Raw genomic sequence first — 26,559 nt, 5'->3', positions numbered from 1 at the left:
CATGGTTCCGCTGCCCTGAGGAAAAGCTCTCACAGGAGCCATAAAGCCCTGCACGACCTGGGCCCCACCTCTCTGTCTCCTCTGGCACCACTGTCTCCACCTGGCCCTCTTCTCCTCCACTCCTGCACTCCTGACTTCTCCCAGCCCTGTGTGGTCTCCAGAGCACATGTCCCTCCTAACATGCTGTGTGTGCTCACTGTGTCTAATCCACTGCATGCCTCCCACCCAGGTCAGTATCCAGCACACAGTAGGGCTCAGTAAGTAGAGAATGAATGACTCTTACCATGACTGCTGGGAAGACTTTTGTCTGTGGCCTACAGTGATCACACACCCGTCACACAATCTCTGAGGTCCTACTGTGTGTTGGGTGGGTTCCAGATACTGGGCACAGCAGGTAGTGAAGCAGTCAGTTCTCCATCCTCATGCAGCAGACAGCCTGGTGGGGGACACAGAGAAAATTAAGTAAAATATACACAATGTCCGGAGGTGATATGTTCCATGGAGAAAAATAAGGTCAGGGAGGACATTTGAGCAGATTCCTGGAGGTGTTTAAGAAGCAGGCGGAGAGAGATCCTGGCTGGAAGAGCAGCCATCGCAAAGGCCCTAAGGGCAAAGTGGGATGTATGTGGAGGGTCTTAGTTATCCGTGTGAGTTCTTAGTCCTGCCTTGAGTATGTATGTTGCTTTTATTTGTAAACCTTGATTTCAGCTTTATAGCAAATTAACCTGCATCATCAATTTGCATAATTTAGCCAACTCTGTTTCAGGTGTTGTGGGCACAATGGCAGGCTAATTACTTGGGTTGGTAAAGAAATACCAGCGTCTGAGAAGGGTTTAGGAAAGTTCAATAGGGACACTGCTATAGACAACATCAGGCCACACAGGCAAGAGGTGCCTACACGAGCGCCAAGGTTGAGTGTGTGGGGTCTGTTATTGGGGGGGTGCTGTACACACAAGGAGGAGGGGGCTGCACGATCAATTCATGCACAGGTACCTGGTTGGTTATGAGATCTGACAGGGGCTTCTCTGAACAAAAGGCTTTACCACTTTAATAAGGGAAGGATGTGAGGCCTCTCTTCCTGGGGCAATGAGGTTTCATAGGGTAAACACACAGCAAGAGAAGATGCTTTATAGCTTGTGGAAATGCAGGTGTGCAAAGGGTCCTGCAGTGGGGAGTGGGAGGTAAGGGGCCACTGGGCTCTAGGCACACAGAGAGCCCAGGGGTGAGGGTGTATGACTCTGAAGAGTGCCTGCTGGCTTCACACCAGGGACTTTATGTGGAAAGAGGAGAATCTAGGTTATCGGCACGTGTCTACTCAGTGACCTCCCTAAGCCTAACTCTGTCAGGCACCAGGTGGCTGTGAAATGAACATGAAGGTCCCCACCCTGAGGACCCCAATGAATGAACATCTTGATATCCTCAAGCCCCTTCCCCTGCGCCACCGCCCCACCTCATCTGGGTCTCAGGCTTTGACCCTGACATCAGTGGCATCTTCATTCCCTACATCCAGCTCCTCTGGACATCTCTGTGATGAGCTGTTCCATGTCAGCAAGCCCCAAACTGAGCTCTGCCTTTTCCCCATGATTGCTTCCTCCCTGTGAAGCCCCTCGTGAAAGAGCCACCACTAGCAGGATCCTACAGCTCTGGGCTCTGCCTTCCCCACCCCTCCGATGACTCCCAGCCCATGATCCCCTCTGGAGGTCCCTATTATCCTCTCCCTCCCACTTCAGTCTTGGGCTGCACACCAAATTCCTCTTCAAAATCTCCCACAAGACAGGTCCAGGTCCACTTGGGGACACTGAGGTGACACAGGCGGGTGTTCCTCGGAATGAAGAGAAGGATACTGAAGCAGAGGAGAGAAAAGGGCTCCCAATCCACCAGAACACATGCTAAAGTGGTGGCAAGACACCCATAAAGGGTGAGGCGGGCATCAAACTGCAGCCCCGCCCTCTGCTCCCCCAGGGTGCCCTGTGTTTCCTGCTTTGGCCTAGGGGACTCCCCCGCTCACTCTCTGTTAGAGGGGTGCCATTTCATTCATTCACACCCTCATTAACCATGTACATGGGTCCTGCTCAGTGTCAGGCCTCAGCTAGATGACAGCTCATCCTTGGGGACACAGCTCAGATCTCACCTCCTCCATGAAGCAGTTCTGGATTCCCACCCCCCCCTGAAGCTCCTCTGGCCTCAATTGAGACCACTAGGGCTGTGACCACACTCTGATTACATCCCAAGTCTGTGATCTCTGTGAAAGCCCTGGGCCCAATGTAGAAAGAGACTCAGAAAAATGGGGCCAAAACGGGCTAAGAGAAATGTTACTATTCTCTATTACAGAGAATGGCACTGAGCAGAGGGAGGGCAGTGTCCAACCAAAGCCACAGAGGAGGGTCTCAGTGAGCCCTCCCATGGCCCTGTTACTAGTTCTCTGTTACAGATGAGGACACTGAGCCACAGAGAGGGAGCAGAGCACTGCTATAGCCTTGGCCCCACGGCCTGTGTCCTTTATGACTAGCTTCATGCTGCCAGCAGGGATGTAGGCCTGGAATGGACGTTGAAAGCAGCCTGACCCCCAGGCCCCCTTCATACACAATGTCAGTCTCAGGAAACACCCCTCAAGACCTACCTTATACCCCTGGGATTGGGACCTGATTGCTGTTCCTGGAAGCTGGCTGGGCTTCCCTGTGAATTGCCCCAGGAGATGCTTGGGACAGCCACAGGGCCCCTGAGGCTTCCTGTCCCCAGCTGAGCATCTCTGGTCCCCTTGACTGTCCCTGGCCCAGGCCTGATTACACGGGGTTTTGGCCGGGTAGCCAGCTGTGGAGATGAGGAAATGGGGGCAACATGCAGGTACATGCAGAGGTTCAGTTATTCACTCAACAATCATTGATTCAGGCTTTGCAGTGTGGCTGGCCTGGGCCCAGGCCTGGGTGTCCAGTAGTGAATACAGTCAACCCCTTGAGCCTTCTGGGAAAGCAGTCCTCAGAGAAACGGGCCCTCAGTGCACCCATCCTGCTCCCCATGAACAATCACACTGAGATGAGGCTGCGGCCATGGGTCCCAGTGGAGGATGAAGGGAGGAGGAAAACCCAGAGTGGGCACTGACCATGAGCCTGGACACTGGAACCAGATGACCTGGGCTCTGTAATCTGGGGTGGTCACCTCAGCTGTTCTCTCTGTGCCTCAGTTACTTCTGCAGAAATGGGTGATAATGCCTGTCCCTGCCCCACAGATTTTCGTGAGGAGTCAGTGAGCTTCTCTTAGGCGTGTAGGGCAGTTCCTGGCTATGGGTCAGGATCCTGCTCACCTCACAAGAGTCTGTCCCACTTTAAAGATGATAAAACCAAAGCTAAGGGGGTTATGAGACCAGCCTGGGCTAGCCCCCTTCTCATGGTCTGCTGTCCAGGTCTCCTGCTTTTACATCATACCTCTGCCCCCATATCCACCCAGCAAAGTAGGTGCTGAGAATCTGAGCAAATCAGAGTATGAATGGAGGCACACCCTCTCCCCATCTTGGGCTCTTGGGGTGGTGGGCAGGTTGGGGATATCGGGCTCCTCCAGACTGTCCAGGAGGCCCAGCATGTCGGTCACCTCATTTCCACTCAACACGGAGTAGGTGTGTGTCCAAGGGCCAGAGGGCGCTGGAGTAACCCAGGGTGGGTGGATGCTAGGTAGGTGTGGGAGGCACAGAGTGGCCCCTGGAAGACAGTGTCTAGGCAGCCAAGGTGCGATGAATGAGGGTCCCCAAAAGGGGCAGAGGACAGAGTCCAGCCTGGACACCACCCCCTGCTGGACCCTGATCTGGGGTGAGAATTGGGACAAGCCAGGGCCCCGCTGGGACTCTACATCCAGCAAAGAGGTGAGGAAAAGTTAAGGAGACCGTGCTCCCTGTGTGAGGGTGCTGCTTCCAGGATCCTGGAGGTTCCTTAGACCCTTGTGAAGTGGCTGCTGTTTCCAGCCCCATGTGGGCAGAAGAACTGAGGCAGGGAGGACAGAGTGACTCAGGACAGAGCTAGGATTCATCCAAGAGTGTGTGCTGAGCCTCTTGCTAAGAGCAGCCTCTGGGCATCATGGACTCAGGAAGTGCCTTGTCGTCCCTCTTAAGGCTCCTTGCATGTTAGGCAGGAAAGGTCCCAGTGCCCATACCTGGGCCTCTCTGGGTGATTCTGACATGTGGGATCATGATGGTCCTGGGAAAGGAGAGAGAATGTGGGCTGGGCGTCAGGTCTGCATCAGACCCTAATGATGCGCCTAATGTTGTGTGACCTGGAAACTCCCTGACCTCTCTGTGCCTGGCTTTCCAGCCCTGACTCAGAGGACTGCTGTGCTTGGCACACAGTAGGACCTCAATCAAAGGAAAAAGCCAGCCCTTCCCCAGGAACCTCTCCTCTTACATTCCCAAAGCTAAGCCCATGTTCCACACATCACCAGAGCTGAAACTTGACACACAGGGCAAGTGAAATCCAGCAACTCCTCCCTCCTGCCTGAGGCCCTTCGCTCCTCAGTGACAGTGGCTCAGAGCAGGTCTCTGCATCCCAGAAGTCTGAACTGAGCCTTGTGACCTGGAGGATTCCCTGTTCCACACAACTTTGTTTCCAGGTCCTTCCAACAAGACACAAGAGCACCTGGTCTGTGTCTTAGCTGCAAGGTCCTCCCTTTGCAAATTGCCCCATCACATCCGGGCTAGTTGATGTGAGTTCCAGAGCACATGACCATCCAAATGATGACTTCAGGGAAACATCCCTGCCCACACTGCACTCTTCAGAGCCCACCTCCTAAAATAAGGGGTAGTGACCCACGGTTGTGTACACTTTTATCAGAACACAGCCCTCACCCAACCAACATTGGAAACACGTGAGAAGCAGAGATTCCCAAGTGCCTGACCCCTGTCATCCAGAAAGCAGAGGGTAGGGTAACAGACAGAAGGGGAGAAAGTACTTTCAAACTATATATCTGATAAGGGGTTAACACTCAAAACATATAAAGAACTCTTACAATTCAACAGCAAAAAAAAAAAGCAATGTGATTTAAAAAGTGGGCAGAGGAACTGAATAGACATTTTTCCAAAGAAGGCACACAGATGTCTAACAGGTACATGAAAAGGTGCTCAACATCACTCACCATCAGGGAAATGCAAATCAAAACCACAATGAGATACCCCTCTCACCTGTCAGGGTGGGTGTCATCAAAATATAAGAGACAACATGTGATGGTGGTGGTGTGAAGAAAAGGGAAACTTGTGCAATGTTGGTGGGAATGTAAATTGGTGCCATCACTCGGGAAAAGAGTATGAAGGCTCCCCCAAAATTTAAAATTAGAACTTCCATATGATCCAGCAAGTCCATTGCAGGGAATATATCCAAAGGAAATGAAATCACTATGTCAATGAGACAACTGCACCCTCATGTTCACTGTATCATTATTTACAATAACCAAGACATGTAAACAACCTAAGTGTCCATCAGCAGATGAATGGGTACAGAAAACGTGATGCATATATATGTATATAAAATGGAATCTTATTCAGACATTATAAAAGTGAAATCCTGCCATTTGTGACAACTTGGGAGGACCTTCAGGGTATTATGCTAAGTGAAATAAATAAGACAGAAAGACAAATACCTATGATCTCATTTATATGTGGAATCTACAAAATAAACCGAAACACATAGAAACAGATATCAGGTTGGTGGTTGCCAGAGGTGAGTCAGGGGATGATTGAAATTCGGAAAGATAATCAAAATGTACAAACTTCCAGTTAGAAGATAAACAAGTCCTGGGGACATAATGTACTGCAAGGTGACTGTAGTTAACAGCACTGCATTGTGCATTTGATAGTTAAGAGAGTACCTCTTAAAATTTCTCATCACAAGGAAAATAGTGTGTGACTATGGGTGATGACAGACGTCAGGTAAACTTAATGCACTGATCATTTCACAATATGCACATGTAAAAAGTCATTATGCTGCACACCTAAAGCCAACAAAGTTATGTGAAAACTGTATCTCAGGAATACTTATGTCAGGAAGCGGGGGTGCGAGACTGGACTACCTACTGCAGGAGCTGTCTTTGCCCTCCAACAGCAGAGGGTGGTAGTTGTGACAGGGACTGTAGGTCCCTCAAAGCCTAGAATGTTTACTGTCTGGACCTTCACAGGGAGAGAGTGCAGACCCTGCCCTGGAAGACAGTGGTCATGGCAGCAACAACGGCCTGCCTGTATGCAGGCTCAGCCCAGACAGCTCCTGTGCTCTGCTGTCACCGCATTTACTTACCTCCACACCCTCAGAGGGAGAGGCTTCAAAGTTCTCATTTTACACATGAGAAAACTGAGGCTCATTTGCTTTGAATTATTGACAAAGTGGTGGGGGAAGCTTTGAACTCCAGTGTTCTGACTTCAGAGCCACATCTCAGTCCTGATTTTTAGAAGGTGGAGGTCCAGGCACTGGGGACCCTCCACCTTCCTCACTTGTAGTCGTACTCCAGGGCTGCCACCCCCAAGGCGTCTGGGTGAACACAGTTAATCCGCTTACTCTGCACCAGCTGAGCCCTTGGCTGCCAGTCTGTTGTCACTGCCTGAAACCAGCTGAGGTTTTGCAAGTGAACCATCACCCCCTGCCAGCCCACCTGCCCTGCCATGTGGGGCAGACCCCTCCTAGCCTGGACATTCTAAACCCTTAGCTCACACATTTGCACAACTGCATCAAAAGGGCCCTACTCCCTGAGTGGAGATATCGACAAGGGGAAGGGAGGGGAGTTTGGGGTGGCCGCTTACTGTGAAGGTGACACATGAAAGGGACATGTTCATGTCCATAATGACACTCAATTTGAAGCTAAGAACATGGTCACAGCGAGGGGTAAAAGCTGAGTGGCTACAAGGCTGCCTAGAAAGGGGCTTGACTATTGAATTGTAAATGTGTAATTTAATTTAAAAATTAGCCCCCTGGGTGATAAGAATTTGCCCCTAAGGCCAGAATTGGCGAACTGACCCCTGGGAACCCCTCAATTCCAGGATGTAATCATCTGAGCAAGGAGGGGGCTTAAATTGGAGTGTTGTCCTCTCAGTCATGGTGCACCTGCCCACGTGTGCACCCATGATCTGCAGTGCTCACACATCAAGGAGGTCCAGGTCATAAGGAAGGGATGACAGACTGTGAGGTCACACGTGTGCCCCTGCAGGGGTGAATGTTGTATAGAGAAGAGACCCCACTCTCACCTCCAGGAGGGGTGCTGGAGGAAGCAGGGCTCCTGAGCCCCTAGGCTTAGCAAGCATCCTGGCTGAGGGTGGGGAGGCTGTCCACTCTGAAGTCATAGGTCAGAAGGTAGATTGGGGTCCCACCCCCACATCTCACCAGTGAGACCGTCTAGTCTGTTTTCTCTGTAAACTGGAACCCAGTCACCCTCACCCTCAGAACTGGGGGCAGCCTGTGTAAATTACAACACAAAGCCCTGGGCTGTTTCAGGTGCCCGGGGGTGTCCAGCGCCCCTAGGCCCGGCAGGTGGGAGAGGAGAGGTGTGGGTTAGCAGGTGTGGCAGCAGAGCTGAGACTTGGCTGAGTGCATGCACTCTAATATCCAGGAACTGGGAGCTACCAGTAGCAAATCTGTTCACTGAGGCCATGTGTACTCTCCCTTGTCATTTACAATCCCCTGTTTGAACAGAGGCCTCTGGACTCTATTAGCCACATTGTTGCCTGTCACCTCACTGTTGCAGTTCCAGGGTCTCCATTTAGCCAGCTTGAAGGAATAGTCAAACTTTTTCTTAAAACCAGTGACAGAAAACCAAAGTGGCTTAATGAAGCAAAGAGGGCAGGAGAGAATGACTTACCTAACTGAGACGTCCACAGGGAGATAGCTTCAGGCAGGTCTGTACCTGGTGCTCAGTGACATCAACAGAAGTCATCCTTCCCCACCTCTGGGCTCTGCCACTGGTGTCATCTTCACATGGCTCTGCCTTTATGAAAGCAAGATGGTCACCAACTGCCACAGGCTGATATCACCACCCCTCAACTCCCAACTGAAATAGAACTTCTCTGCTCCCAGGATTCCAGCAACTAGGCCTGACCTCCGTGGAGCCTGATTGGGCTGGTGCCCAGCCCTGAGCCAATCACAGTGTCCAGGGAGGATGGAAAATGCTGATCGGCCAGATCAAGGCCATGTGACCATCCTCTCCAGGAAACCTGTGAGCTGTTCACCTGTTTCCAGCTTGGGAGAGTGTGATGTCTCCCAGAGGATCCTGCTTCTAGCACAACCTGCTGGTGGCACAATGAGCTGGAATGAGCCTGTCTGCTTGGTGACAAGTGACAGGTCACTTAGTGGTTCCTTGCTCCAGGGAGGGAGGCATGTCCACACAGTATTGGGGCTTCAGAGCCAGAATGTAGTAGAAAAGCCTCCTGGTCTCCCAAAAGGTGGGAAAGTGAGCAGTGACACTGGAAAGGCACTCCTCTCTGTGGCCCTTGGCTTTCTCCTTGTTACAGTGGAGAGTGCAGTGCTGCCCCTGACAGCCCACTTCCCTGCTGGGAGGCCTTTGCAACAGGTGGAGAGTGCTTGGAAAAGCCCATTTATTCTGAGGAACTGTTATTGCTCCTGGTGGGATCATTATTTTCATGTCACTTGTGAGGTGGGCCCTGAGGGGTCCCTGATCTGGGGGCACAGACACCCACACAAACTTGGCCCAGTATTGCTGTTCATTCAACAATGTCTTACCAAGCACCTACTGTGTGCCAGATTCCCAGGGTAGAGCAGTGATGTTGACAGCACAGGTCCCTGCCTCACCTCATCTCTGCATCCCAGGTGGGGTCACCAGAGTGGGAGTTCAGGAAGCAGAGGATGTGGCCGAAGCCTTGTGGGAACCCCTGGGTTTTTCTCTGTGCTGAGGGACCTAGCAGCACACCGATTGTGGGACTCAATACCCGCAGGACCCAGCATTGATGGGTAAAGGAGAGGGGTATTTCTACAAGCCCATCCTCACTAACCCCAGTCTCTGAAGAGCAGCTCCAGTCTGCTCAAACCCAGGGGGCATCTTCTGCCATCCTGATCACCCTCTGGTATTACTCCCCGCTAAGATGCAATTTTCCCTGTGGCAGCTACTCTCAGAATATGTGTTTGTTTCTCTCCCATGTGGTTAAGTGGACTTCAGAAGCATGATAGCGATGGAGTGGCTAAGCCTCTGGGCAGATTGCTGGGTGACCCGCGGAACTTGCTGCACATGGTGAGCTCCCTTCTGCCAACCAATGGGCCAGGCCCCACCACTGTTCTGTCTGTTCTACCTCACTTAATCTGCACAGACACTCTGTGCGGGACATCCTGTTATCCCCCATCTCTGCTGACCTTGGGTGGACAAAGCTTGGGTTTGAGAAAGTTGCCCAGGTCACATGGTTGACAAGTGGGGAGCTGGGGATTTGCACCCTGGTCCCAGGAGTCTGGATCATGGAAAGGCCTGGGTGGGGCAGCTTATTGCAAAGGGAAGTCCTGCCCAAGCCCCTCCCATGAGAGCCCACCCAGCAGCATATCTAGCAGAGTCAGCATTTCCTGGACAAGATGGACAGAACCTCAAAACTTCTTTGCAGATTGTTTCCATGTTCTTTTGCAAGCACAGAAAGGCCGCAGGCCAGGGAAGAATAAGGCCAAGAGTGTTTTCATTGGGAAGAGTGAAGGACAAGTGTGAAGACACACAGCACTCCCAGCAGCCCTCTCGGCAGAGAGTGCCACTGGGTGAGCAGCTACTGTGACTACCTACCATAACCCTGTGAGGTTTATGCCTGTACAACTCTGCCTGTGAGAAGAGCAAAGTGAAGCTCAGAGAGGTGTGGGGACATTCCAAAAACAAACAGATAAGGTGGGATCATCACCACCATGCCATGCTGGGACAGTCACCTGTCACACTGCTCAGGCATGGCCTGCTGGGAGTAGTGAAGGCCTGATAGGAGCACAGGAACACTGTGGTGAAGTTGACGTTTCTACCTGGGACAGCTGGTACCGGGGACTCTAGCTGGTTCTTCATTGTGCCTGCTTTGAGTGTCAGCATGTTGCAGCCTCATGTAGGGGAAAGGCTGTCTCCTTTCCACACGGGTGCAAAAGGAAGAGCATGTACACACTGGCATCACCATAGACCACCGGCAGGATCAGGATCTGGAGCTCAGAGCAGAAACTGCCAACACCCCAGGAACTGGTGCAAGAGGAGGACCTCAGTGCCCCCTGAAACATTTCTAGTTTTAAAAACATACTTCATTAGGGGGAAGTGATAAACTGTTTATCCCTTCAAAATATTCTGTTATCCAAGGAACAATAGCACCTCAGCATTGTAAGAGGATTAACTCAGTCGTCAATAACCATCACTATAGGTATGAGAAAACAGAGTGTTAGGAGTTACAAAAGGGTCTCAAGATCATGCAGGTCAGAACTGAGAACCATTCAAAGCATGTGCTGCATGATAGCCTCTCTAAGCTACCTGAGGCTTGGTCTGCTCCTGACACAGGGCAGATGGTTCTGAGAAAACCACACTCCTCAGGGGACCCCAGGGAGTTGGCAGAGTTGAGTTTGGGTTCCTGGTCATCTTCTAAGTCTGGAATTTTGAGATTCTTCTTCACCTGTCCTTCCTCCAGAACAGAATCTGATTCAGACGGGATTCCAAGGACTGAGGCATGTGCCAGGCAAGAGAGCAGGCATAGCTGGATGAGAGCATCACCAGTGCCATTAAAAAAGAGGCCAGGGCACTGAGATTTCCAGTGATTTAGCATCGTGGGTGGGAGGAGTCATGTGTTCTACAATGAGTTCCGAGTATCCTGCACCGTCCTCGAGGACCTGCAGAGGGTGCACGAAGCCAGCGTGTCTTAGGTAGCGGTGCGCATGCGCAGTCCGCATCAGCAGCCAGCGTCTTCCTTGGGGGCGGAGCTTGTTTTCCTCAGGACTGAGCGGGCGGCTCCAAGGAGGCTCCGGGACAGCGCTGCCTGCGTGTCTGCGGGAGGATGCTCCCCGCTCTCTGTCTGAAGTTACTCCGGTTTCCCACAGCCTGAGCCCGCTTCCTGCCGGGATGTGTGTGGACCTGACCGAGCTGGGGCCCCGGCCGGCAGGGCAGGAGGGGACGGGTGCGCTGGCGGGCCCTCTTCGACTATTCTCCTTGCCCGCCGGGAGCGGGTGAGTGTCCGTGTCCATCGGGGCCGCTAGGGTGTCCGCGCCCCTGGTCCTCACCACCTGGGTCCCCTCTTCCCCTGTGTGATCGCAGGTGTGTACACCGCGGGTCAGGAGCGGGGATTCGGGTGTGAGTGTCCGTGTCCATCCGGGCCGCGGGGGTGTCCGCGCCCCTGGTCCTCACCGCCCGGGTCCCGCCTTCCTCCGTGTGAACGGAGGTGTGTACACCAAGGGTCAGGAGCAGGGACGCGGGTGTAATGGGAAAGGGGCTGAGAAAGTACTGAGAGTTACACAGAAGTGTGTAAAATTACATTATGTTAATTTTTATATTTTAAGTGTGTCAAAGTCAGAGTTTATCATGCTTTTACTTTCTTGTCTTTAAAGGAGTGCTATCATTTAGTTTATACTTAAAATATGCTTCTCAGCTTATCTCATTTTCAAGTCAAAATACTGCCACGGTTGACATTTTCCCATAATACAGTGACAATCTTAAACATTTGTGAATATAAACTCATTGAAAAAATCTTGCAGTATTCCATGATGAGTTGTCTTGTTAAAAATAATATCCAGGCCATTACTAAATTATTACAAAAATATAAATTTTTTGAAGCACTTTTAGAAGTTCCACACACAGTGGTATTTTTAAAACACCAACCACTGCATAGTGCTTAAGATCATTTAAGATGAAATATATTCAAACCTAAAACTTTAGAATACTCAAAAGGCAGGGTAATGGCTGCTTTTTCATTGCAAATACATTTTTTTCTTCATAAGTGCAAAATACGAAGGTATTCAGCTAAATTTTGTATATCTTTATTCAAAAGGTGAAATTAGAATATAATCTCCTTATTTTTGATTTTAAGGCTATTTCCCATAAAAATTGGTATTTTTATCTGTAGGACCTTAATTGTCTATTCATTTGTTTTTTTCTATTCGTTTATTTTCTTTAACAGAGAGTGCATTCTTGTGTCTTGTTAGAGTTTTTAATTCTCCTAACTTATTCCAAGACTTTCTGACACTGATGGTAAATAATGGGAGAGGCCTTATAGTAACTGTGCATCTTTTCATGTAGTCAGGATTTTTTTTTTTTTGGGTAACTTTTTTTTTTACAATTTCCACTTGGTTCACAATATTATCCCATTATCACAACTCAATAAAAAATTGTAATCTGTTTACACCAAGACACTTATGTCAGCAAAGTGCTTTTGCTGATATGATTTTACGTTAGATTATAATATTTGATTTGATTTACATATAGACTAATACCTATTTTATATATTTACACACATATATGAATATCTGCTAAATGCCATTAATTTGCATGGGGTGGTAGCTGATAACATGTGATCTTTCTGACCATTGGCTATTCTTATGTGTGTCTAACGTACTTCTTAGAACAGATACTAGAACATCACACCTCTCATTATACAGTATTTTAAAGGTTATATTTTATTTTACTTATTTTTAAACATTTTTTATTGAGTAATAGTCATTTTACAATGTTATGACAAATTCCAGTGTAGAGCACAATTTTTCAGTTATACATGAACGTACATATATTCATTGTCACTTTTTTTTTTTTGCTGTGAGTTACCACAAGATCTTGCATATATTTAAGATTCCACACATGAGTGATCTCACATGGTATTCCTCTTTCTCTTTCTGTTCTGCTCCACCTAGAATAACATTCTTCAGGAGCATCCATATCTCTGCAAATGGCGTTATGTAGTCAGTTTTTGTGGCTGAATAGTATCCCATCATATAAATATCCCACATCATTATCCAGTCATCTGTTGATGGACATTTTAGGCTGTTTCCATGTCTTAGCTGTTGTAAATAGTGTAGAAAAATCAGCTGAAAACCTTATGGGGGTTCCCTTGTAACTCACTCTTTGTTTTTCTCTTGCTACCTTTAGGATCATTTCTTTATCCTTGAATCTGGCTATCTTGATTAGGATATGCCTTGGTGTGGGTCTGTTTCGGTTCTTCCTGCTTGGGACCCTCTGAGCCTCCTGTGCTTGGATATGATTCCTTCTCTAGGTTTGGGAAGTTTTCAGTCATGAGTCCTTCCCATACCTTTTCAACCCGCTTTGTTCTTTTTCCCCTTCTGGAACTCCTATTATGCATACATTGACACAGTTTATATTACCCCATAGGTCCCATATATTGTTTTGTTTTTCATTTGTTTTTCTCTCAGCTGTTCTGATTGGGTGCTTTCTGTTGTCCTGTCTTCTAGGTCACTTATTTATTCTTCTGTATTTTCTTGTCTGCTTTGCACAGCCTTTAGGTCAGCTCTCATCTCAGCCAATGAGTTTACTAATTCTACCTAGTTCTTCTTTATAGTTTCTATTTCATTTTTGATACATTTTATATACCAAAACACTATTTCTTTTAGTTCCTTCAGTACTTTGATCACTCTTTTTTGAAATCTTGATCTAACAGACCATCAATGTCTATTTCCTTGATCATGCTTTCAGGGGATTTCTCTTGAATTTTTCATTGGGAGTGGTTTCTCTTCTTCTTCACATTGCTCATATCTCTCTGGCACCGTGGCTTAAGGAGTAGCAGTTACCTCCTTATCCTGGAGATGGTGTGCCCTTAATGATTTTATCGAGAGGTCTTTGTGTCTTTGCCCTGCTTCACGAACTCAGCTTGCTGTTTCATAGGCCTTCTGTTGGCACCCTCATCTGTGCTGCTCTCAGTGGCTGTTGGCCAGCAGATTGTGCCCCCTCCTAACACTAGGTCAGGAACTGAGCTCTTATCCAGTGGGTGGGCAGGTCACTCCCCCTCCTGATGCCACAGTCAGATGCTGTGCTTGGGGGAAAGCAGGTGGGCAGATCACACCCCACCCCAGCACCGTGGTCAGGTGCTGTGTTCCTGCCAGGAAGGTGGGTGGCTGCCCACCTGCCCTCTCCTGGTGCTGGTCACTCTGCTGCTCTGTGCAGCAGCCTGCTCTGCCTCGGGTAGGCGGTCTGTAGGTGGGCTCAGGGAAGACCACAGAACAGCCCCGCCTACGCTCTGTGCCAAATCTGAGCTCCTTGTTTCCCTTGGCAGCACAAGTTCTCTGAGGTGTCAGGGTAGAAAAATCCTCTCTGCCTCAGGCTATAAACAAGTCTCAGTCCTGCCTAAAAGGTTGTGGAGCCCCCATGTGCAGATTCAGGTCTCAGCCCTGCCCCCACCCGGGCACTATGCACAGGAGGAGATGGTAGCTGTGGCTGAGCCCTGCCTCTCTTCTTGCGAGATGTGCCAGTAATGGCACAGGTCTGAGGAGACAAAGGCTTCAGCACCCCTCCCCCCAGGGCACATGCCTGTTTATAGTTTTGTTTACCTTCTGAGTTAAAATTTACCTGACAATGAAATGTATAAATTAGGCTTTTGAGGTTCATCCTTGTATCAGTAGTTGATTCTTTTTTATTGTTGAATTGTATTCCATTGTTTGAATATAATATCATTTGTTTTATCCATTCTCCTACTGATAAATACTTAGGTTTTGGATATCTTTTTTTGCAGCAAACATTTTTTTAAAAAATGCAAATATAATATACATGCTTAAATGTGAGCATATCTTAAGTATACAGCTCAGTGATTTTTCACAAAGTAAACACATCTATGTAACCTTCATCCAGTCAAGAAACAGAACATTGCTGTTCCACTTTGGGTTTCTTCCCAGATACTATGGCACCCCTTTGATGGATTCACCATCCTAAATTCAGCCACCATGGATTTTTTTTTTTGCTTTTGAAAGTTTTAGTCCCATACATTCCACTCAACATTACGTAAGATTCATCCACTAGTGTTTTCTGTAAACTGGTATATTTATTTTTATTGCTTTAAAGTATACAATTTGTATGCATGTGCCACCACTTATGGTTATGTATTTATTGTTGACAGGTGTTTGGGTCATTTTCTATTTGGGGCTATAACAAATAGTGATTATGAGAATTTTCTGGATGTCCTTTTGTGCTCAGATGTAGAAGCTTCTGAAGGGTACACAGGGAGTGTGTGTGTGTGTGTGTATGTATGTATGTGTGTGTGTGTGTGTACATACATACACACACACATATACATATATAACTTTCATTCAAAAAGCCTACTTTCAAAGTATTTGAAAGAATTTATATTCCCACTGGCCATGTGTAAGAGTCCCCATTGCGTGTTACCCTCACCAATGCTTCATGTCACTTAACAACTAACTATTCTAGTGGATGTCTAATGGTGTTCCAAGTGTGGTTTTAGTACGTATTTTTATTATTACTAAAGAGGTCAGCCACTTTTCATAGCTTATTTGGATTTTTCTTTTTGTGTGTGAAGCACTTGTTCAATTTTTTTGCACATTTTAATATTGAGGTTTTGCCTTTTTCTCCACTGGTTTTTGTTCTCTATATGCCCTAGATACAAGTCTTTTGTTGGATATAGGTATAGCAAATATATTTTCCCACCGTGTGGCTTTTCACTTTCTTAATGGTATCTCTTGATAAAAATAATTCTTAATTTTACTGAAGTCTAACTTAAAACTCTTCTTTTATGTTTAGTGCTGTGTCCTGTTTAAGAACTCTTTGCCACTTCAAAGTCATTAAAATATCTCCTACACTATTTCCTAGATGCTTTATTTTGGTGGGGGATTAGGTTATTTATTTTAATGGAGGTACTGGGAGTTGAACCCAAAACCTTATGCATGCTAAGCACACATTCCACCTGAGCTTTACCCTCCCCCAGATGCTTTGCTTTTTGTTTCAAATTTATTAGATTTATAATCTATCTAAAATTACTGTTCATGTATGGTACAGGGTTTAATTCAATACTGTTCCATTGGTCTATATGTCTAACTTTAGGTAGTTATCACATAGACTTAATATTGTTTTATAGTAAGTTCTTTAACATTGTTCTTTAATATCATCTTGGCTATTGTTGGCTCTTCAAGCTTCTCTATGTATTTAGAATCAGCTTGTCAATTTCTACAAATAAACAGTAACAACAATTAAGTTTTGGGGATTTTGATGTGCACATATAAATCTTTGAATCAGTTGAAGGGGACCTGACATCTTTAAAATGTTGAGCCCTCCAATCCATAAATTTGGATTACCTCCCCCATATTTATTTTTATCACTGCTGTAACAAATTATCACAAATTTTGCAGCTTAAAGCAACACAAACTTATTATTTTATGGTTCTGTAGGTCAAGTGAGGAACAGGTATCACTTGGCTAAAAATCAAGATGTCAGCAGGGCTGTATGCCCTTCTGTAAGTCAAAGGAAGAATATATTTCCTTGTCTTTTCCGGCTTCTTGTGTTCACCCACATTTCTTTACCCATGGCCCTTCCTCTATCTTCAAAGCTAACAGCTTTACAGCTTTCTAATCCTTCTTCCAAAGTCATATCTTTCTGACCACATCTGGGAAAGATTTTCAATTTTTAAGGACTCCTGTTGTTAGACTAGGCCCATGTAGATAATCCAGGCTAATCTCCCTGTCTCAGAGTCCTTAACCTGATACATCTGCAAAATCCCCTTTGGGATGTAAAATAACATATTCACAGATTTCAGGATTAGATCATGGATATAGGTAGGGGTCAGTGTGGTGCACTATTCTGTTTATCAAACTGTTTAACATTTCATGCTTTCTGACAAACGTACAAGATAGAAGATCCTGATCATGTTTAGAATGCTTCCTCTGCAAAATATTGGGCACTGAGTTTATTTGAAAGGACTGAAAATAATATTACCACAGGAATGGTTTCCTAATTCTACTGACATTTACTTACTTTATACTTAAATACCCAAAATGGTCAGCCAGGAGTGGGATCTTGGCAAATAAAATAAAAGTATAATTCAAGCTTTTATCACTGAATTTATTAGCTAATTCTATTTTAGAAACAGACAGAAAATAAAACAATTTAGAGTAAGTCTGTTTACTTATATATTAAGTGAACATAAAGTTTTAAAAGCATGTCTGAATATGGGATAAAGTGAGCATCATAAAATGTAATGTTAATATTTAGTACCTGCAAATCTCAAACTCCCAAGTCATAAACAAGTTCATACTGTATAGCACAGGGAACTATATCCAATACTGTTTTGTAGTAACTTATGGTGAAAAAGAGTATGAAAATGAATATATGTATGTTCATGTATGACTGAAGCATTGTGCTGCACACCAGAAATTGACACAACATTGTAAACTGACTACATATATATATATATATATATTTGAAAGGACTAAAAGGACTATATATACCAAGAAAAAAATTAGATTGGTAACCAACAAGAAATCTGTCAGTAATATAATGCTAGAAACCCTGAGACACAAAAGAAAATTTCAGGCATAAATCTGTTTATAGAGTCATAGAAAAAATAGTGCCTATGCAAGTCCCTGATAAGCATGAGAAAATAGGAAAGGCAATATAAAAGTTCAAAATGCTTTGCTATGTAAGAGCTGCCAGATGACTCAGACACAAACTTAAGTGGTCAAAATATCTATATAATTAATGATAACAAAGTAATTGAGGGCATCATTTTAAATGAGATAAAAATAGCTGCTCAATTTTCATATTACTAAGCAAGTCATTTCTGTTTATAGTAGGTTTATATTATTTTTACATGTATTTATATTTTATAAAGACATCAACTTAGATCCTGGCAGATAACTGACAGTGGACCAACTGATTGATTTAAATGGGCATCACAGGCTTATCAGATTTCATATGATTTAAATATACATTAGTTATTAGCTGTCAGGAAGAGTTCAATTTTCATTTATTCTAACATAGCTGTGCCACAGGCAGGTTACTCTGTATTCACAATGGAGGATCATGATAGATATGAAGATATCAAGCCTTATTGATCTTCATAGGGGTGCTTTTATAAGAAAAGGAGAATAAAATAAGAAAAATCTAAAATACTACCTTTTTTATAGTGTTCTAACAGTTTTATCTTTTATTTTTTAACTGAGTTATAGTCCATTTACAATGTTGTGTCAATTTCTGGTGTACAGCACAATTTTTCAGTCCTTTATGAATATACGTATATTTGTTTTCATATTTTTTCACCATGAGCTACTACAAATTCTTGAATATATTTCCCTGTGCTATGCAGTATAAGCTTGTTTATCTATACTATATATACCTGTCAGTATTTACAAATCTTGAACTTCCAGTCTGTCCCTACTCACACCCCTCCCCCTGTAAAATACTATTAAATCAACATATATTTTTGAAGAATTATGAAAAATGGGAAACTATAAGTTGTTTCTTTAAATTGGAGCAAAGAGAACTACTTTAACTGGGAAAATAGTTAAAATCTGGCAAGTTTTATGATTTCATGTTCACCCCTGACAGCTTTTCTTTCCTCCTTTCTCCTTCAATCTTTATTGGACCTTCTAAAGAATTAAATTACAAAAAAGAAAAAAAGAAAGAAAGAAAGAAAATTAAGAAACAGCTCTGCATCTAAAATAACCTCCTAACTGGAAAGATGGTATACTTTGTGAAAAATTTACAGCTGCCAACTTATGATCTATGTCTCTGTCCACACTGCCTTACTTGTTAGGGAGGGTCTTAAAAAAAAAGTAAAGAAAAATAGCAAATTATAATGGCTTTTTCATTTTAAATTCTTTTTTATGTGTCTACAATCTGCTCTATCAAGAGTAATTAAGATAGACATTATCAGCTATACTCTACTTTCCTATCATGCACATTGTGACTCTGAGAAGCAGGCACGCTCTAACTTACCATCTGCAGGTGGTGTACAGGTTAATGCAGTTCTTTTGACAATATATGGTTTTGTAGTCTAGTTGTCTAACTACTACATAATGGAAAAGATGTAGAACTACTGGTACCACTGCCCTCGGTCTCTGTCATTTACCTTAAACATACCTGGAAAAGTAGATTCAAAAACTCATTGGCAAGAACATTTTTCACACTCCAGATCTGATATTCTTCTAGAGTTAAGATGGCCATTCTGAAAGAGAAACAATATTTAAGAATATCTTAAATCTTCATTTTCTTATATTATTTGAATTAAATTTGTTTTATTAAACTTGCAATGGTCATTTGTCTGAAAGAAAACTAATGATTTAATGTAGATGCTATGTATTCATCTGAAAGTAGGCCAGCAAGAGTAAGTTCAAAAGTAACCAAACTCTGAAGTAGTCAGTCATAACGTGGGCAATTTATCACCAAAAATCTTCCTCAAGTAAGACCTGGGAAATAACTCACAGTATCTTCTGGCTCAAGGTGAAGTTTACTAACAGAACCCACAAAAGGTTCTGGGTAGAGAAAAAGGACTATTTACTAACTTTGAAAGCATTTTTCCAAACTCTTTGGATTATGCCCTTTGACCCTAACAATTTTCTAAGATCTTTAAAACATCTGGCAATATTATTAGACTTCTTAAGAGATTTAAAAAAACTAAATATATATAATAAATGAGTATCTATATTAACATTTCCTCAAAATAAAATTTAACATTACATTCACAAGTTGAGTAAAGCAGTATTTTTTTTTTTTTGGTGTCAAAGTGTACCAAAAATTACATTTATATACAGCAGACAATATTTCTTGGCAGGCAAAAATATAACCAAATGCTTCTTACTTCATGTTTTGAACAATCACCTTAACAATCCTAGATGAATAATAATGTTCTTAGCTTTTATTACTTAATTATATTTTTATTATCTAATGATTTATTATTTAATGATATATAATAATATTTATTATTAATGATATTCATGTATTCATTCGATATATATTACCATTTATTATAAGGAAAGATTTTAAAGCACTGTGATGGTAATTATTGGCTTTCATGATGCAACTTCCATTGAAGTATATTAACACCAACGTAATGGTACAAAATAATGGGTAATATTGTCACCATCTAGTCACCAGTGAATATGGGTAATAGGTTTGGTTGAAAGGTCCAAATTCTATTCTAAATTTTTACCATTTCATTATTATGGTTACATGGAGATGGAGTAGCTAAATGATCTTTTTTTTAATGTTCAAAAGTACAGCCATAAGAAGAAACTCGGTCTTATATAAAAATAGACAGCAATGATAACCTTCATACTTATCAAACACCCAGAAGAAAGGCGATGGAAATTGTATCTCTACATAAGGTATTTCCTAGTAGAAACTTTCCTGTGTTTCTGTTTTCATATATACCAAATAGAAATGGCTACCTTAGTTTTGGGCAGAAAAGTAAATGAAGACGGTTATCTGAATTGCCAAACAAAGATCAAGCCCTGAAAAATTCATTTGTATTATTTATTTCTATTGAGTGTCAGTTAATAAGACTATGATGATTTCTTCTGGATTTGTGATTGAAAAAAATGTTACTTGTTTTTCTAAGCCTGTGTAAGGCCACTATGGTCTACGTCCAACCATCTGCAACTTGGTACATGTCAACATTTGAATAGAAAGGGTCAAATTAACTCATATGTGTCTCACATATATGGATTATCTTCAGTTTCACAGGGATACATAGACATGAAGGCAAACCTATTATAATATCTTTAATAAATGTTGTGAAACTAAAAAAATTCAAAGCTTTATTCTTTGTAAAGTACATGCTTGTTTCTGCTATTATACACTTATTCTGGCTGCTATTAAAGAACTTAGGACAGACCCTCACCAATATTATTGAAAAAAAATTTTAAAAACTATATACACCACCCAGATTGAGATAAAAAATAATTTCCATCATCCCAGATATCCTATGGTCCTTCTCAGTTAAGTCACCCATCTCCAAAATCACTATTGTAACACTTATTAACATTAGTTCTGTCTCTGTTCTAGAACTTCATATAAATTAAATTGTACAATGTGTTCTTTTATTCTGTGGCTTCTTTTGCTCAATATAAGTTTTGTCTTACCATAATGTATTAAACTGGGAGAAGTAAAGATTATAAACTACAGATGGCAAGGGTTGTCTCTACTTCATTTTTACAAAATGCCTAGCTTATAAAATATAATGTTTTTATGTACATAACACTTAATGGAGTTGTTTAAAGGTCGAATGGGCTTTCCTTAGGGACAACTTAGAGTTATTGTAACCACAGGTCCAAATAAGCATTTAGCAGGGATGATGTAGAAGAGATTCAAGTATGTATATGTAAGGTATGTATACCAATTCAGAATATAATGTATTTTTAGAAAAGAATAAATTAGTCTCTGCTAGACTCACCTTTGTGGTGTCATGTGCATTCTATGTGTCGTCTACAATGTTGGATAGATCCACAAGTAATTCCTTTAAAACCAGAAACCCAAATCAGTAGTTAGGAAAGAGAAGGTATCATTTTTATTAGCCAGTAGCTGAAGTATAAAATATTTTTTCGGTCAAGTTTTTTTTTTTTTTTTAATTCCAGAAATAGATTGCTTGTTTGCCTTAAAAATTTATGACAATTTTCCAGTGGTTTCATTTTTTTTTTACATAATACATTCAGTTTATTAAATTTTTTTAGGCAAATTCTCTTCCCAATTTTGCATCTTTGGCTATGAATATTTTGAGTAGCATAATATAGAACCTAGAAGTAGTAAGAAATCTTTTTCTCAACCTCTTTTAAAAAAATTCTTCACTCTATGTTCCTGTTGGAAGTTTACATGCAAGAAGATGTATACAATCAGACTTTACCAGGGTATCATCGGTGCAGTTGTCCTTCCAGACCTCTGTGCAACCACGTGTCTCTCAGTTCAACCCTAGAAAGAACTCCATCACCGTCAACATCAAATACCTTGAAGCAAACTAAAGAAAAGAAACTCTTATGGAGGAAAATTACTTTTATATTCTGAAGTATAATACATTTTATTACAAGCTGCCCTAGTGAAATTACTTAGTTCCTCAAACAACTACATTCTGGATTAAGTTCTTATTTGGAGGAGATTGTGTCATTAAATTCCTTTGAACTTGTAGGAATTCCTGTACACTTCACAAGTCTCTCTCCTTATATCATTAGCCAGCTGTGAGAACTCTATCCTTCACCTAAACCTAAAGTTAAATTTCTTGCAAACTGAAAAAGAAAGGCCAAGTTACTATAGAATATCTCACAGATTTTGAGAAGTTAATTCAAGCTTTTAAATTAATTTCTAATATTTATAACTGATCACTTCAGAGTTGATTCTTACAATGCTGAAAATATTCCATCTACATTAAGAATCAACAAAAAGCTGCTACAGTCAGCTCCCCGTATCCATTGGTTCTGCATTCACAGGTATAAACAATAGATCAAAATATATATATATATAAATTTTCCCAGAAAGTTCTCAAAAGCAAAACTTGAATTTGCTATGCACTGACAACTATTCACATATCATTTACATTGTACTTACAAATAATTACATTGTATTAGGTATTACAAGTAACCTAGAGATGATTTAAAGTATACAAGAGGATGTGCATAGATTATATGCAAATACTATGCCATTTTACATAAGGACATGAGCATCCATGGATTTGGTATCTGAGGGGGTCTCAGAACCAATCCTCAGCAGATAATGAGAGATGACTGTATAACGATTTTGCCTCTCCAATGTAATTAATGTGCACCCAATATTTTTGCCTAAGAACAATTTCAAATCTTCAATGAAGTTTATATACAACAAGCTAAAAATCCAAAATATCAGCACTTTGCTAATTAACATCAATATCAGCAAAATTGCTAGTTAGTCTAGTTGGTTAACTTCCACTAGTCCACTGGCAAAAAAATAAATTTAAAAAAAATTTAAGACAACAATTAACCTCAATTGAGAAACAAAGACTTCAGCCTCTTTAATACCAGAACTTTAATGTGAACAAATAATCTATCACAAAGCCAGGTTAGAGTAATGGTATACTATCAGGGAAGATAAAAGAAATCTAAATTTTTAAGATTAAATAATTATCTACTTCACACACCCATGTAATATTTATGCTATTAAATTAACTAAGTGCATCACAGTACAACATTACTAAAGAATATTGAACTATTAAGTATCATACCCAAAATATGCAGTATTTGTAAAGCTGTATTTTAGAAAGATGCAGAGATAATTACCCTAGTGAATATGTAAGAATTATGTTCCAATTAAATGTAAACTGCTGCATTTTCCTAAACAAATATGGTTAAGATTTAGGAATGTAATATGCTTATAAATTATGCCATAATATTTTAGATAGGTTTAAAAGATAAATTTAGTATTTAATAAAATTGTTTTATCATAAATTTAATTTTGCTAATAAAATATCAATATACACAGTGATAGAAAATAAGTTGGAATTCAAGTTAAGCAAGACAAATTTTCTATATAGACTACCAGAAAATATTTTCTATATGCTTAACATTTTTAAACACATCATGATTGATGTAGTTCACTTATCATGAATTGTACATTTATCTGGAAAATCAACCGTTATTAATAACAAAGATCTTAAATTACTCCACAGTAAAAAAGAATAGATGATTGAACCTTTACACTGACCTCAGTAAAACCTCAGCAAGAGACTGCTATTTGCCAAAGGGATGAAAATTCAAGCCTTAATCAGATGATTTTTTACATGAATGGATGCTATGTTTTTCTCTGTATAGCTTCCAAATTTTGTGATGTTTAACACACTTACATTTCTGTCTTTCAGCCAGAGGTCCTCTGCAACAAGCTGATAGCCCACAGGATATCTCCTTAAAATCTATGTGGCTGTCATGATTTCCACCAAAAGCATTAAATAAACCTGTAAAATAGGAACACAGACAGAATAAATCACAGCCAACAAACTTCCTGTTAATAATGACATGCTTATGAAAGGAGGCATGACTCGCATAAACTGATTTAGTTTTTAAAAGTTATCAGTAGTTTCCACTGTCTTAGGAAGTTTATTTTTTTCACCCTGGCATAATTATAACCAAAATTTAACTTCCTAGAAGAAAATACTATCATTTAGTGTTTGGTTTTGTCTGCATACCTATCTCTATCTTATATTAATTCCAAAAGTCAAAAGTGATTGTAGAATGTAAAAAATAAAAATGTATTTTAAAAATTTAACTGGAAAAAAGTCAGAGACCATAATTATCCTAATTTGGAAAGACTAAGAAGAAAAAGGAAAAAGGAAGAAGAAAAGTTGAACTCTATCAAAGATATACTGTGTTGTTATTAATGAGCTTCATACGGCTCCTTCATGAAGCAAAGAAAACTAACACACTATAAGAGACAGAAATTCTGTACTGCAGTCTTCATTGTACCACTTAATCTGTATAACTAAATATATTAAATTTCAGAAATAAAGGGCAATTTATAATCTAATCCTGTGGTTTTTAAACTTTTCATAAAAAATAAATGGAATCATTTTATTTTCAAATGAAATGATTTCTCAATCTCTAATTATAAAAAGGTAAAACATAACTGCACTGCTGAAGTGGAAACCCTGTCTGTTCTAGCTCCCCTAACAAATAAATATTTCTAAAACACACTAGAAACCTGAAGAATACAGACTGTCTATTTCAAGAATCTAATTCTGTGCCCTCAAAGAGCAGAAAATTGGAGCTAAGAAGTAGTTAAATGACTTGCTAAAACTAAGAAATTTTTTTAAAAAGGTCTGAATCAGAAGAAAAACCCAAGCTTTCAGATTTCAAATACAGTTTTTGTGATTATCACCCACAACTGTTCCTTGTAAACCTCATTTAAAATAAATATATATATATAGTAGTGAAAAGTTTAGAGCTAAGTGGGGACCTTAGAGATGGTCTAGTGGTTTCTTAATTTTTTAAGGGTGGGGGAAGGATACAGCAGTGGAACCTTCTTCTATATAAAAGAAATACAATAGACACTTCTCAGCTGAGGAAGAGGTGGGGTCAGGTGTGGAAGCTAGAGCTTTGCCTATTCAGTGTCCACCACCCTGACCCTGCACCAGATGCTGAGGCACTGCACTGAAGCACACTTTCATGATTGTCTTGGTCAAACTGATCTTATATATGAGAATATTCAAGTGCAGAAAGGTAAACCGACTTACACAAGGCTCCAAAGTTGGAACAAGGCTCACGTGTTTAGCAAAGAACATTTCTAGGAAATAGAAGGATTCCCACCTTCACTCAGAGATGGACGAATTGGTGGTGAAGCCAATGGGCCAAATGCCTCTAAATCAAATCATCCAGTTTGGGATTGAGCCCTCAGCAACCAATAGCATTTCTCCAGATTAATGATGTCTGATTCTTCCACTGACAATCAAATCAAACAAGATTATAAAATCTCACTCTTCTCTTCTGGACAATCAATTAGTTCCCTGATAATGTAACTTCTAAATATACATTTTAATTTCCCAGTTAAACTGTTAAAATCTATCTAAAACAAAAACTCTGAAAGACAAATATATTGTATCTTAAGTGGCATGAAAATTAAATTCAAATTAACATAAAAGAGACTTTAAAATGGGAAAAAATTTGCAATTTCCCATTAAGCAGGCTGTTTAATTCCAACATGTAAAATAATAAACTAAGATACTTATTTTTTGCTTCCCACACTTTTATTTGTATTCGCTTTGGTGATTTTAATCACTATCTTGGATTTGAAAATTCTTGATCATAGTCTCTCCAGGCTACACAGGTAACACACTAATAGCAGAAACTATGTTTGATTTATCCTGTCACTATGGTAACCACTTACACATTTAATACTTATTAAATAAATGCACAAAGGGGATAGACCTAAGCTTCCCCTTCTTGGCCCTAAAATTCTTACTACACCTCCTATAAAGGCAGGAGCCTCCTCTGTAGGACAGAGAGTAAATGTATCTCCTGAGAAGGATTCCCCAACAAGGGCTGTCTTTTCAGCGTGCTTTTAGATGTTTTTATGGGACATTTCAATAAAAGGATCAAGGACCTAAGCTTCCCAGTATGGTGGGAGTTGTGATGGGCATGGGAGGATGCTCACTTGGGAGGATGAGATGTTAAAGACACTAACAGTGAAAAGGACAGGGCAAGATGAAGGGCGTTTTGGAAACAGGACCACAGAGATGTGACATTTACTTCCCATTGTCATCTAAGTGATACCTACTTGAAAGAAACATTTCTACAGTTAAATTCTATAATGGGGGTTATTTAAATGAAGCACACATATACTCAATGAGTAGATCACATAATTTTTAGAGATTCAGAGTGCAGTAGCATTTTCAGAGTACTTTTTACATCAATAACTAGTATTTATAAATTCCTGTGTGCTAAATAAGTATGTGGAATTATTTCCATTTTGCTTTTAGACTTACTACAGCTTAACGTATTCATTGCACTGATACAGAGTAATTTTTCTAATGAATAAAAATGATAATGTACAACCTTGTTAAAGATTCTTTAATTTCACCATCACCAGATTTATGAACATTTAGGCCTATGTGTCAGGCCCCGTTTCTTACCAGCTTTTTCACCAACACCTTACATTGAGGTTATATTGCATTACCCAGAGGTCAGGAAATGTTCTTTCACACATCCA

At 41.5% G+C, this 26,559-nt stretch overlaps 1 protein-coding gene across 1 annotated transcript in view; it reads right to left on the bottom strand.

The window, feature by feature from the left end:
* LOC140693687 (uncharacterized) overlaps nucleotides 1–26,559 on the bottom strand; it is a 65,953-nt gene that overhangs the window by 31,128 nt on the left and 8,266 nt on the right. The window contains exons 10-16 of the mRNA XM_072957395.1: nucleotides 25,161–25,292; nucleotides 23,705–23,812; nucleotides 21,743–21,853; nucleotides 21,296–21,358; nucleotides 18,985–19,069; nucleotides 7,819–7,944; nucleotides 284–436 (exon numbers count right to left, since the gene is read on the bottom strand). The gene's annotated coding sequence lies outside the window, so the exon portion shown is untranslated. The remainder of the gene's footprint in view (nucleotides 1–283; nucleotides 437–7,818; nucleotides 7,945–18,984; nucleotides 19,070–21,295; nucleotides 21,359–21,742; nucleotides 21,854–23,704; nucleotides 23,813–25,160; nucleotides 25,293–26,559) is intronic.

The sequence above is a fragment of the Vicugna pacos genome, unplaced genomic scaffold (assembly GCF_048564905.1).
Source record: "Vicugna pacos unplaced genomic scaffold, VicPac4 scaffold_20, whole genome shotgun sequence".
NCBI lineage: Eukaryota > Metazoa > Chordata > Mammalia > Artiodactyla > Camelidae > Vicugna > Vicugna pacos.
Note: the sequence above shows the minus strand (reverse complement) of the source record. Positions and strands in the feature narration are given on the sequence as shown.